At 45.6% G+C, this 12,128-nt stretch overlaps 1 long non-coding RNA gene across 1 annotated transcript in view; it reads right to left on the reverse strand.

Annotated features, from left to right (window-relative positions):
- Positions 1 to 7,013, reverse strand: part of LOC308627850 — a 62,917-nt gene extending 55,904 nt beyond the window's left edge. Inside the window, exons 1-2 of the long non-coding RNA XR_014017451.1 lie at positions 6,942 to 7,013; positions 4,576 to 4,947 (exon numbers count right to left, since the gene is read on the reverse strand). This is a non-coding gene — a long non-coding RNA (uncharacterized lncRNA). The remainder of the gene's footprint in view (positions 1 to 4,575; positions 4,948 to 6,941) is intronic.
- Between the last annotated feature and the right edge of the window lie 5,115 nt (positions 7,014 to 12,128).

Here is a 12,128-nt window from a genome sequence, read left to right on the forward strand (position 1 = left end):
GGAATAGGGGTTGGACTTCTAGGGGCATAAGTTGTGGGAAGGTAAATATATGGGGGAAACTAATGGATTATAATGGATAATAGGGTTATTTAGTAAGGTTTGTTATGTTCAAGTTGGTGCTTTCTCTGCTGAAAAATCTTCTCCTCTCTGGTGATTGAGTCCTTCTCCTTTTTCCGGTAATTCTGGAAGATTTATGTTACCTTAACAAAGGGAAAGTTATGCCCTGCTTTTAGACAGACAGCTAATTGTCTTCAGTTAAAAACAATCCTTGCCAAAGTGGCATACTTGGGGGTGGCATATTCTGATCCCCTTCAAGGGAAACTTGAATAAGGCTCAGAGCCCAGTGGCTGCATGAGGGGTGTCAGCAGCAAGAGGTAAGAGGACAACTACTTACATACATTTCTACTTATGTGTGTTCTATTATGAGTATGTTACCGAATGCAAGTTCGTGTGCCCAATGCACAGTGAGGTCAAACAAACCAAAACGTCTGTGTTCGGAGCAGAGAAAGGTTTATCTGAAATTCATCAGAAACGTGCACTTGTCAGAAAGTCCCTCCTATGACGCTTCTTGACAGTGAAGCACTTTTGCAAAAGCATCAGAGTACGACAATAACTGCCTATAAACAACCAAAAGACTTTAAAAGACATGGTTAAACACCTGCTTACAATGTCATCGATAAAGAAACGAACTATGACTGTGAGCATTTTATCAGGACATACCAGGATTTTAGAAAGTCCATATCATTTTTAGAACAATCTGTATTAATATCATTTATCCATAGAGTATAACCTAAGAAGGCTTATCATTCATTTGGGAATGCTTTCCATGTAATTTAACATACCAAATAATACTAGTTAACTTAATCTCTCTCTCTCTCAGATGCCTCAAGGTTCCTCTGAAGCATCTCAAAGTTAGCTTCAGGTCAAAAGAAATTCAGTTAGAATTTGATATTTGGGAAGTTTGTCAAAAATATCAAAGAGGTTTCAAAACACTTGGTCAAATAAGATCACAGGTCACTGTGAAACAATACTTAAATTCACTTAACCAAAGTGGCAAAAGATTTCAAAAGCAAACACAGATCACTTAAAGGCAAAGAACCTCACACGATCTGTTATTGAAAGCAGCATTCCAAGAAAACTTTGCTCTCTTAACAAAGTTCTCTAGTCCTGCACCAGCCTACTTTTAATAACAAAATTCATTTACCTAATTAAATTTAATCCAATCTTGGCTAATCCTGACCATGTACAAAACTCTTTTCTTAAGGTTCCTTTTCCACAAACTTCCCATCACTTTCTGTATCCACATTATATGTCCCCCTGCCCCGCTTTTTTTTTTTACCATCTAGAAACAACCAGGTCTAGGACAAAATTACTTTCTTTTCCCTTAACAAAATGCAGTTCCATTCCTCACACTCTGTTTTACTGAAAACACACATCTTACTTTCCTAACATATTGAAATGTTTCTCTTGTTTTAGTAGCTTTAATCACATATAATTTTAACCCTTAAAAACCTTAATCTCCAGCAAAAAAACAAGGAGCAAGTAATTGTGAGCTATCTGTCAAACCAGCATTTCCTGAATAGAAAACTTATGCTTTAGTCTTCCTCTCCTAAGAAGGCAAAGGTAGGTAAACTTACTGCCCAGCAATTAATGTTCCAATATTTTATCGTATCTGAAATGACCCAGATAGTCGATGAATTCTCACCATTCAACTTAATTTAGTTTCAAGTTATCAAGTTATTTTCCTTGCTGACAAATTCACAACAGCTATAATAAGGTCTTATTTGACCTCTAGTAAACCTAGGTACAACAGAAGTACTATACTTAACATTATGACGCTAAAGACATGTCAATATTAGTCAAACCAACAAGCTTAAGCTAGCTTCAATACAAGATGTTGATTCAGCAATGAATATCTCCCAGATCACTTGAACCTAAAATTCATTCTGACAAGTTTCTTTTTTATTTCTGAGAATTTATATAAGCACTTAATTTCTTTTAAGCCAATTAAACAGAACTCATCCACAAACCAATCTTGGCAATGCCATTTTGGAGCCAGAGACACCTCATATTTATAAGGTACATACATATATCTATTTAGATACAGAGATCTTACAATTTTTCTCTCATCACTCATACTTAATTATTCACGGACAAACATCAAACCAATGCAACGCAGAATTGCAGGTCTCTCACGGTCACAATTCCCTGGCTCCAGAAAGGGAAATTCCCAACCAGTCCTCTGCCATAGAAAAAGCAAATGCAATAGGGAAGGATACCCTGGTGTTGTCAGAGACCAGAGATGTCTCAACCAGCCAACACAAGTACTGATATACACACATAGACAAACAACAAATATGGTCCCACAAACAAAAGATAACACAAGGTGTAGCCCCAAAATTCCACTTCGACTCCGAGACAGAGGCTTCCAGAGTGTCCTGGCTCCTGAAAGAGAATGGGCCCAGAGTGGCTTGCAATGAGCCCTGGATGGCTCACTCCCTGAAAGTGAAGTGAGCCCTAGATGGAGCAAGTAGAATTTTCCCATCCCACGCAAGCCAGAGTGGCTCACCCCAAAATGATACACACAAAAACACAAACAACAAATAAGGTATGGTCACACAGAAAATCAGAGGAGGTGGAGTCTAAAAATTCCACTTCCACTCCCAGACAGAGGCCTCCAGATTGGCCCAGCTCTTGAAAGAAAATGAACCCAGAGTGGCTAGCCCAGAGTGGCTCACTTCCCACAAGAGTGAACCCAGAAGGAGTGGAGAGAATTCCCAGCCTGCATGCAAACTGGAGCTACTCACCCTCCAGTGACACCGAAAGTGAACTGTAGCTTAAGACGTTCCTTGGCTCCAAACAGACTTGGGCTGAGGCGGCCAGCGCCTGCCACGGAGAGTCTCTCTGAGCTCCCCAGAGCAAAATGAGCTCCGGCAGCTGCTGGGGATTCGGGGAAAGGGCTGCTCCTGGCCAGGGTCGACTTGCCACAGGCATGAACTCCTGGGCTGGCTCACCAAAACTGTTCCGAATGCAGGTTTGTGTACCCACCACACAGTGAGGCCAAACAAACTGAAACGTTGGAATTTGGAGCAGAGAATGGTTTATTGCAGGGCCAAGCAAGGAGAACGGGTGGCTCATGCTAAAAACCTTGAACTCCCTGATGGTTTTCAGGGAGAAGTTTTTATAGACAAAATTTGGGATGAGGGTTGGCAGGGTGTGTGACTTTCTTCTGATTGGTTGGTGGTGAGGTAACAGGGTAATGCTCTGCCTGAAGTTGCCATCCTCCACCTCAGTGGAGGCCTTAGTTCCCACAGAAGAGCTCAAAGGTATTGTTATGTGTATCCCTTCAGGAGGAACCAGGATCCTGCCCTAGGGTTGCACTATTGTTTCTCGACTGCTCCTTCTTTGTTTCTGCATCCCTCCCCTTCCCTGATTAGAAACTGTTTGAATCTGCCCTTTGGAACTCAGGGAAGGTCCAGGAGGCTGAATGAAGCCTATTTCCTACAAACAAGAAATGGGGGACATGGAAAGGCTTTCGTGTCCAGGAGGGCCCCACAGGGACCTGCTTAGTTTCCAGGATGTGGCCTCCTAGTGGGCACAAGCCCATGACGTTGGACCTTCGGCTTTCCAGCCCATCAAACCTTGGTGCTGAGCTTGGTACATCACGAGTGCGCTATACACCCTTTTCCAATAAATAGCAGAGCTCACAACTTGTAACCAGGCAGTAAGCGGTCAGTGCCACCTCTGCAGAAGCCCTGGTCCTGGAGGAACTCAGAGGAGGGACCCAGGCTTTCTTCCTATGACCCCTTCTCGTGACATGCACTCCAGTCAGCCCATATCAACCACTGGAGGGGCCCACACGATTTGTCTGCACTTCCTCTGTGATAGCCAACACTCCCACCAAATCCAGGCCCCTGCCATTTCCACCTATTTCTGGGCGGGGGGGGAGTGACTCTGCCTTGAACTGGTGGCACCAGGCAAGGAGCGTGGTCTCTGCACGTTTTGTGCTCAAAGTGGGGCTAAGTTTGCTCTGAGCGTCTTAATCACCCTTCTTGGGCCAGCAAGGATTATGAGTTATGGCAAAGGAGGGAGGGGGCCAATCACCTGCGAAGAAACTGTGGCTCCCAGCTAGCCTTCCAGACCACGTTCCGACTAGCAGGTACCTGCCACGGCCTGAGGGTACTTTGAAAGGTTACTGAGACAGCTGAGGCCTCATCGTGGGAAGGGGTGAGGGCAATGAAGAAGGCAATGGGGGGTGGGGAGTGGCGATTTGGACTAATTTCCTTTGGAGTCACGTCTTTCTCTAGAACTGGGCTTATATAATTTGTTGCTTGAGAGCTTTTCAAGAGTTTAGAGTCGTGGTTCTCAAAGGGCCGTCTCTGGGTCAGCAGTCTCCGCGCCACCTGGGAACTTGTTTGAAATGCAAATTATCAGGCCACCCCAGACCTCTGGAGGTGGAAGCCAGCCCTCTGCGTTTTAAAAAGTCCTCTGGGTGATTGTGATGTAGGCTGAAGTTTGAGAAACTGTAGAAAGTGACTCCTTAAAAATATTCCCCACCAGCCCACTCCTGATTACCTCGTCTCTCTCTCACACACACGCACGCACGGACGCACTTGACTGGGAAAGAGCCAGAGCGTGCATCTGTGAGATGAGGAGCCCGCGTCGCTCCGAAGCTGACTTAAAGAATCGTAAGGCGTCCCTCCCCATGCTTGCCAACAGGAGCCCTTTGCTTCCGCCACGACTTTCACACAGTCCGTATTCAACTCGCCGTGCCGACCTTGCTTTTGCATTCCAGCTGGGCACAAAGCTGAGGCCTGTTTTCCCATTGTCTGTCAGATGAATGCTTGGATTGGTGTCCGGCTGCCCGCTCGTGCTTGGTAATCCGAAACAGAGACCTGGAAGTCTCGGGGCCAATTCAAGCTTCCTGCCGGGGAGCCAGCTGGAAGCCTGTAGAAGAAAGGACGTTGGTGGCACAGCGCCACCCTGTGGCGGGGAGGGAAAGAGCCACTCTGCCCGGCGGTCTGCATTGGGCTTGGAGTCTGCAGAGACCTTAAACCTCATCAAATCCAAACATAACAAAACGCCCATTTAAAGAGCATTTACTGTGTGTTAAGCACCGTAATCATTGCCTCAGAGTTTCCTACGCGGTAGATAAGGTCACACAGCTGCTAAAAGTGAGCCAGGCTATGAGTTCCCGAAAGTCTATAGAGAGGAGACACAGCTAAGTACCAATCTGTCCTTCCATGCTCTTCCAAGATCCAGTGGGGAATGCTCTTTATAGCCCTGCTTCTCAAACCCACGAGTGCAGGCAGCACCTGGGGATCTTGTTACAATGCAGATCCTGATTCAGCAGATCTGGGTAGGCACCCAAGATCCTGCATTTCTAAGGGCTCCCAAGTGATGCTGACGCTGGATCATGGACCAGACTAAGGGGCAAGACCCAGAGCAGTGCTGTCCGGTAGAATACGGAAGGGTCTAACCCCGTGCTGTCCAACACATTGGCCACTAGCCACCTGTGGCCATCGAGCACTTGAAATATGGCTACTGCAACTGAGAAACTAAAATTTTCATTAATTTCAACTACTTTAAAAGTAAATAGCCCTTCTGTGGCTAGTGTATCCCATACTGGACAGAGCAGGGTCCCTCATGAGGGGGGGCTTAGGCTAGCTTGTTGTTGAAGAGCCAAAATTCCATGGCAGGTTAAAGCGGGATTGTTGATTAACAGATTTTTAGAGCCATGGGAGATTAATAGACTCCAACCTTGAAGATGTGGTATATATATACAATGGAATATTATTCAATCAAAAAAAGTGAAATAATGCCATGTGCAGCAACATGGATGGACCTAGAGGTTATCATACTAAGTAAAGTAAGCCAGACAAAGACAAATATCATATGCTATCGCTTATATGTGGAACCTAAAAAAATGGCACAAATGAACTTATTTACAAAACAGAAATAGATTCACAGACAGAGAAAACAAACTTATGGTTACCAAAGCAGAAAGGGGGGGAGGGATAAATTAGGACTTTGGTCTTAAAATATACATACCACTATACATAAAATAGATAACCAACAAGGACTTACTGTATAGTACAGGGAACTATACTCAATATCTTGTAATAACCTATAAGGGGAAAGATTCTGACAAAGAAAATATATACTCTTCTTCAACATGGCTGTTGCCAGGAGGCCACAGGTGGGTCTCTCGATAGGGCTGCTCATGACAACATTGCCCCCAAGAGCAAATGATGAGAGAGCAAGAGAGAGGGCCTAGGATGGAAGCTGCAGCCTTTCATAACCTCAACATGATGTGTTGTTCCATCAATCCTGCTGCATTCTGTTGACCACAGAGTAACCCTGTTGCATTGTGGGCAAGGACTGCACAGGTGTGAGTACCCGGAGGTGGGGGCCACTGGGGGTCATTTTGGAGGCTGCTCATCACAAATATGAAAAAGAAGATAAAACTCACCTGAACCCTCACTCTCCATAAATGATCACTGTAACACTGAGAGGTAATTCCTGTATGTCACACGTATATTTGTATGTGTGTATATGGCAGATTTTTTTTCTGACTCTGAACTCATATATTAGTCTCTGTATTTTTCCTCCATTTCCCTTTCAGCTGGAAATCCAGCCTTTGTTTAACCTCCTTCCTGCATGGAAGATATGCACTCAATTTTTATTATTCTACTGGATACCCTAAATTTCAAACATGCTTATTTGATGCAACAAAATATAAAGTGAATCAATGTCTTTATCCTCCTCCTAAACAATTCAATGATATTAAAACATTAAATCAGATCATGACGCTCCCATTTTATAATTACTGTTGTCTAGTGTTTTAGTCCTATCTCATTTTTACATATCCTAAATTAGTTTTATAAATTATTATTATTGTTTTTAGATTTACCCCCTGGTTTACCTGTTTCTTTACTCACCAATGCTTCTTTCATCCCAAAGCAAGAAGTCCTAGCACCTGAAGGTTTCTTTCTTTCTTCCTTTCTTTTTTTTTCTTGAAATCTCAGCATTTCTAGGAGTTTGTAATAGGAGAATTTTCAAATCATCTAATTCCCATGTTGCTGGTAATCCCTTTATTCAAGTACTGTAGTAGGGCTAGTATACTTCTTCCTTTTGAAAAACTTAAACCCATTGAAGAGATTCTGCGTCTGAAGGGGGCAGGCTGGAGAGAGGTTTTAAGGCAGCAGGGAGTTAGGGATGAAGGGAGAAAGGAAAGGCAGGTATTTGAGGAGGGAGGTGGCAAGACCTCAGAGGTGATACTTCAGTGGGTGGGTCTGAGGAAGTCAGTCTCCAGGCTTTCCAAGATTCCTGCACCCAGGCCAGGCACTTAAGCCCACAGGGACCGAGTGGCCAGGGGAGGGGGAAGGCTGCAGTGGGATCTGTGCTTATATATGGTCAAAAATCACAGAAGCGTACTGGTGTTTTGCTGCTGTGGACCACGGACCCCAGCATAACTGTGGTGATGGGGAGACCTGAGAATCACTGAAGGCAAATTCCCACCAGGACAAGTGAGGGTTAGGAGGCAGAATTAAATTGAGTAAAAGGAAATAAAGGACTTAAATATTTCTTGCTCATATAGCTTACAGGCTGAGATTCATACATGCTACACACACACACACACACACATTTAAACTGTAGTCTAGTTGTACTTTTGTATCCTGTTTTTCACCTAGCTTATATTATGGACGTGATGCAATGTGATTATCTACACTCCCCAACCATGTCCACAAAGTTTCCATGGAGAGAGCCATACATCAGGGCATGTCCTGCTTCACTGGCTGTGAGGGCAGAGTGCAAGGTCACATTCCTTTCACTCTTCAAAGACCCCACGCCCCAGAGAATCTATCAGGAGAAGCCCTCTCTTTGCTCCCCAGGAGCTCTTGGCCCTATTATAACCTACTATAACCCCAGTCCCTCAACCGTGTGCCTCTCAGCCCAGCAGGCGAGGCCTGTTCTGGTGAGTCTCGCCTGGAGGCTGGGACACCTTCTCCTCCCCCGCTAGTAGGTGGCTGCCACAAGATGTCACCAGCGACTTGGCAGGTGGATGCATTTCCTGTCCTTAAGGATGGCAGCGACCCAGGCTATTTCCTCAACCCTGAAATGAAGCTATTAGTTACCATTACAGGTTTTATGTGAATTCAATGAAAAAAAAAAAAAAAAAGGTTAAAAGTATTGTGGTGATCACTAAGGCTGACACCCATGTTCTCACTCTCCCCCTTCTGGAAATGTGGTGGAATTGCACTTCCTTACCCTCTCAACGAGGCCTCTCTGAGTTTTGGGAGCCAAAGAATAGTGGGTGAAAGTGACCCATGTCACTTTGACCCTATGAGCCAATCTATAACTTGTCACATTTTCCTTCTTCCTGACACTGCTGCTGTCACCGTTCCACATGGTGGCTACTCCATCAGCTGTGGTCCCTGAATGAAGCCCATGGAAGAGAGGCCCCAGCCACCTCAAGATAGGCAGGTGGAATGAATATAAAATAAATCTTTGTTGTTCTGAGCACTGAGATCTGGACATCATTTGTTACCACAGCATAACCTAACCTACCCAAACTGGTTAAATTTTTTTAAAAGGATGAACCTACCCAAGGTTACAGAGGCTTAATATTAAAGCAGAAGAGAGGAGAGGATGCAGACAATCCAGACTATTTTAGGGTTCTTCCCCATTCCTCGCTCATTCACAGGGGGTTACAGCTGCTTTGAGACAGAACAGCTTCAATGCCTGGACATTGCATAGAACACTCTCCTTTCCACCCCTGGGTGGGTCCAGCTAATTATTTTGAGGACATCTCTGCCGGGCCTCCATCTTGCCTGTGAAATATATGGCCCTGGTGGAGATCTGGATTCCCATTCTGCCCTTGGGCTTTACGAGGGTCTTGACAGCCTGAGCACCACACCCGTGGCCTTGGTGTTGTTGACCTGCATCTTCTTTTGACCCTTCTTGCTGTGCTTCTTGGCAAAGTGCATGTTTCTGAGGAACTTGGGTCCATCCCCTTAAGAGATTCAGATCCTTTTGATCAGGGTTTCTTGATGCCATTTCTGTGCCATATGGGGAAGGGTTGTACATGGTGTGGTTCTTGGCCTCAGCCATGTCTGCAAGGAAGCCAAAGGCTCCTGAAGCACCTTGAACTAGAGGAGAAATATAATTTCTTTTTTAAATTAGGAGGAAAAAAGTGAATTTTTAAGTTGGACAACATGTTTTCATGTATAATATTAAAATGATCACTTTTGGGGACTTCCCTGGTGGTCCAGCGGGTAAGACTCTGTACTCCCAATGCAGGGAGTCTGGGTTTGATCCCTGGTCGGGGAACTAGATCCTGCATGCAACTAAGAGCCCACATGCCGCAACTAAAAAAAAAAAAAAACAGATCCCGCATGCCACAACTAAGACAGGGTGCAGCCAAAATAAATAAATAAATATTTTAAAATAAATGAATAAATAAAATGATCACCTTTATACCAACCCAGTAACCTCCTTCTTCTATAGTAACAGAACCTCTGTGTTTAGCTGGGTACCAGAATAATGGCTCCATTCCCCAGCCTTCCTTGCAGCTAGGTGTGGCCGTGTTGCTAGTTCTAGGCCATTGGGATGTGAGTGGACGTTATACCCTTCTAAGGAAGGGCTTCCTGTCCTCCCTGACCCTCTTTCCCCATTCTGCCAGCAGGACTGTGCAGACAAGGGCCACACCCTGGGGACGGTGGAGGAAGGAGACTGGAGGGGTTGAGGTCCCGACACTGAGGTGCTGCCCCGCCGGCCCTGGGCTGCTCAGGCCTGGACGCTGACATGACAGATGAGTAAACTCTCATCTTCGAAGCTTCCATAATTTGGGGTCTTCATAGCAGTCAAGCCTACTTTCTTTTTTCTTTGCTTTTTTAAAAAAATAAATTTAGGGCTTCCCTGGTGGCGCAGTGGTTGAGAGTCCGCCTGCCGATGCAGGGGACACGGGTTCGTGCCCCGGTCCAGGAAGATCCCACATGCCGCGCAGCCGCTGGGCCCATGAGCCATGGCCGCTGAGCCTGCGCATCCGGAGCCTGTGCTCCGCAACGGGAGAGGCCACAACAGTGAGAGGCCCGCGTACCGCAAAAAAAAAAAAAATTATTTTATTTATTTTTATTTTTGGCTGTGTTGTGTCTTCATTGCTGCACACGGGCTTTCTCTAGTTGTGGCGAGTGGGGGCTACTCTTCGTTGTGGTGCGCGGGCTTCTCATTGCAGTGTCTTCTCTTGTTGCGGAGCACGGTCTCTAGGTTCGCGGGCTCAGTAGTTGTGGCACGTGGGCTCAGTAGTTGTGGCCCGTGGGCTCTAGAGCGCAGGCTCAGTAGTTGTGGCACATGGGCTTAGTTGCTCCCCGGCATGTGGGATCTTCCCAGACCAGGGTTTGAACCCGTGTCCCCTGCATTGGCAGGCGGATTCTTAGCCACCGCACCACCAGGGAAGCCCCAAGCCTACTTTCTAATAATAAAGGGGGAAGAAGGTTCTTCACTTTTTTGTGTGTAATGAGTTATGAACGCGTTCCAAGGTCAATCGGAAGAAACCAGGAGAAGGAGAGGTTGAAAGCAAAGAGTGATCCAGGATGATGGCTAAGTGCAAGGGTCCTGAGAAGGCAGGACGAAAGAGAGTGAAGAGCCCAGCTGGAGGGGCCCAGCCCTGATGGTGGGAGGGACACCACTCCACTCGGATTAAGGGGAATGGCAGATGAGGGGATCTGCGAGCAGGAGACTTGAGATTTGGGAGCAGGAAGTTGAGGCAGTTCCTTCCTTTTCTCAGGGAAGCAGGGGGGGAGAGAGAAGTAAGAAAGTCAAGCCGGGAGAGTTTATGTAAGTGTTCAGGGGTGGGAGAGTGGGCCGTGCATCCTCCCCGTCGCTGTCGTGTTGTGTCGTCTAAAAGTACAAGAACTAAAAACCAGACACAATTTAACTCAGTCTGTCAAGTACCACACAAGGCCATCCCTGAATAGGACTGGAGAAGAAGAAGTTTTTTCTATGATTCGATCATTAAAAACAAGAATATAGAACAGGTTGGTGGCCTATCCAAAATATTCAATTTATCCAAAAGTTTCAAGCCAAACTGTATTCATTGTCTGTAGTTATCAAGTTAAAATAGATCCTTGTGATAAAAATATCAGGATAACTGAGACCCAAATAAAACACACAAGTGTGGCCATTTCAGCTGTGAATCAGGCATGGCCAGACACCACGCTAAGCTTCTCACATGGCTTAGCTCTCGATCCTGTGAAACAGGTATTTTCATCCTTGTTTTATAGATGAGAAAGCTGAAGCCAGGAAAGATTAAATAACTGCCCTAAACCATACAGCTACCAAAAGAGGAGGCCAGAATTTGAACCAAGATGGATCTGACTCCAAAACTCCGCTCTTAACCACTGCCCACTGCCTTCTCTTATCCCAGGAGGAGTGTGCCAGGACCTGTCAGTCCCAAAGGCTTGCTGCCCTTCTAGAAAGCTATGGAGGCTTTATGGAAACAGAACTTCTGGAGGTCGGCCTGGTATCTCAGAGCGGCCAGTTGAGAAATCAGGTTAGACACACCCACTACTCCCCCACCAGCCCAGCAATTGTGCTACAGTAAAAGTCATCTAGCTGGTCGGCAGCCTTGCTCTTTCTTCTAGTGGATGTCATACCTGGTGGCCAAGTGAATATTAATAAGTCACGGCTTTTGTCATGCCACTCTGCTACTCCCTACTGACCCACAGAATAAAGTCCAGACTCCTTGGCCTGGCACTCAGGGATCCCCCCCTTTCCCCAGTAATCTAGGCAGGCTACTGCAGTTAGGAACAAATTCGGCTGTATGTGATAGAAAACCCAAAATAACCATGATGTAAACAAGATAGAAGTTTCTCCCTAGTACCTAAATGAAAGTTGACAGATTGGCAGTCCAGGAATAGTACAGCAGCTCCACAGTGATAGGGGCTACAGTTTCATCACTACATCATTTCTAAAGTGTGGCCCTTGTAGTCGTCTCAGATAATGCTAGAGGACCAGTCATCACATATATCTCCCAGACATCAAGATGGAGGACGGGAGGAAGAAGGGTTAAAGAGGAACTTGTTCTATTGTAAGAGGTTTTCCCAGAAGTTTCTACAAAACATTTC

Source organism: Mesoplodon bidens (genome assembly GCF_964165515.1).
Source record: "Mesoplodon bidens genome assembly, chromosome: 14".
Classification (NCBI taxonomy): Eukaryota; Metazoa; Chordata; class Mammalia; order Artiodactyla; family Ziphiidae; genus Mesoplodon; species Mesoplodon bidens.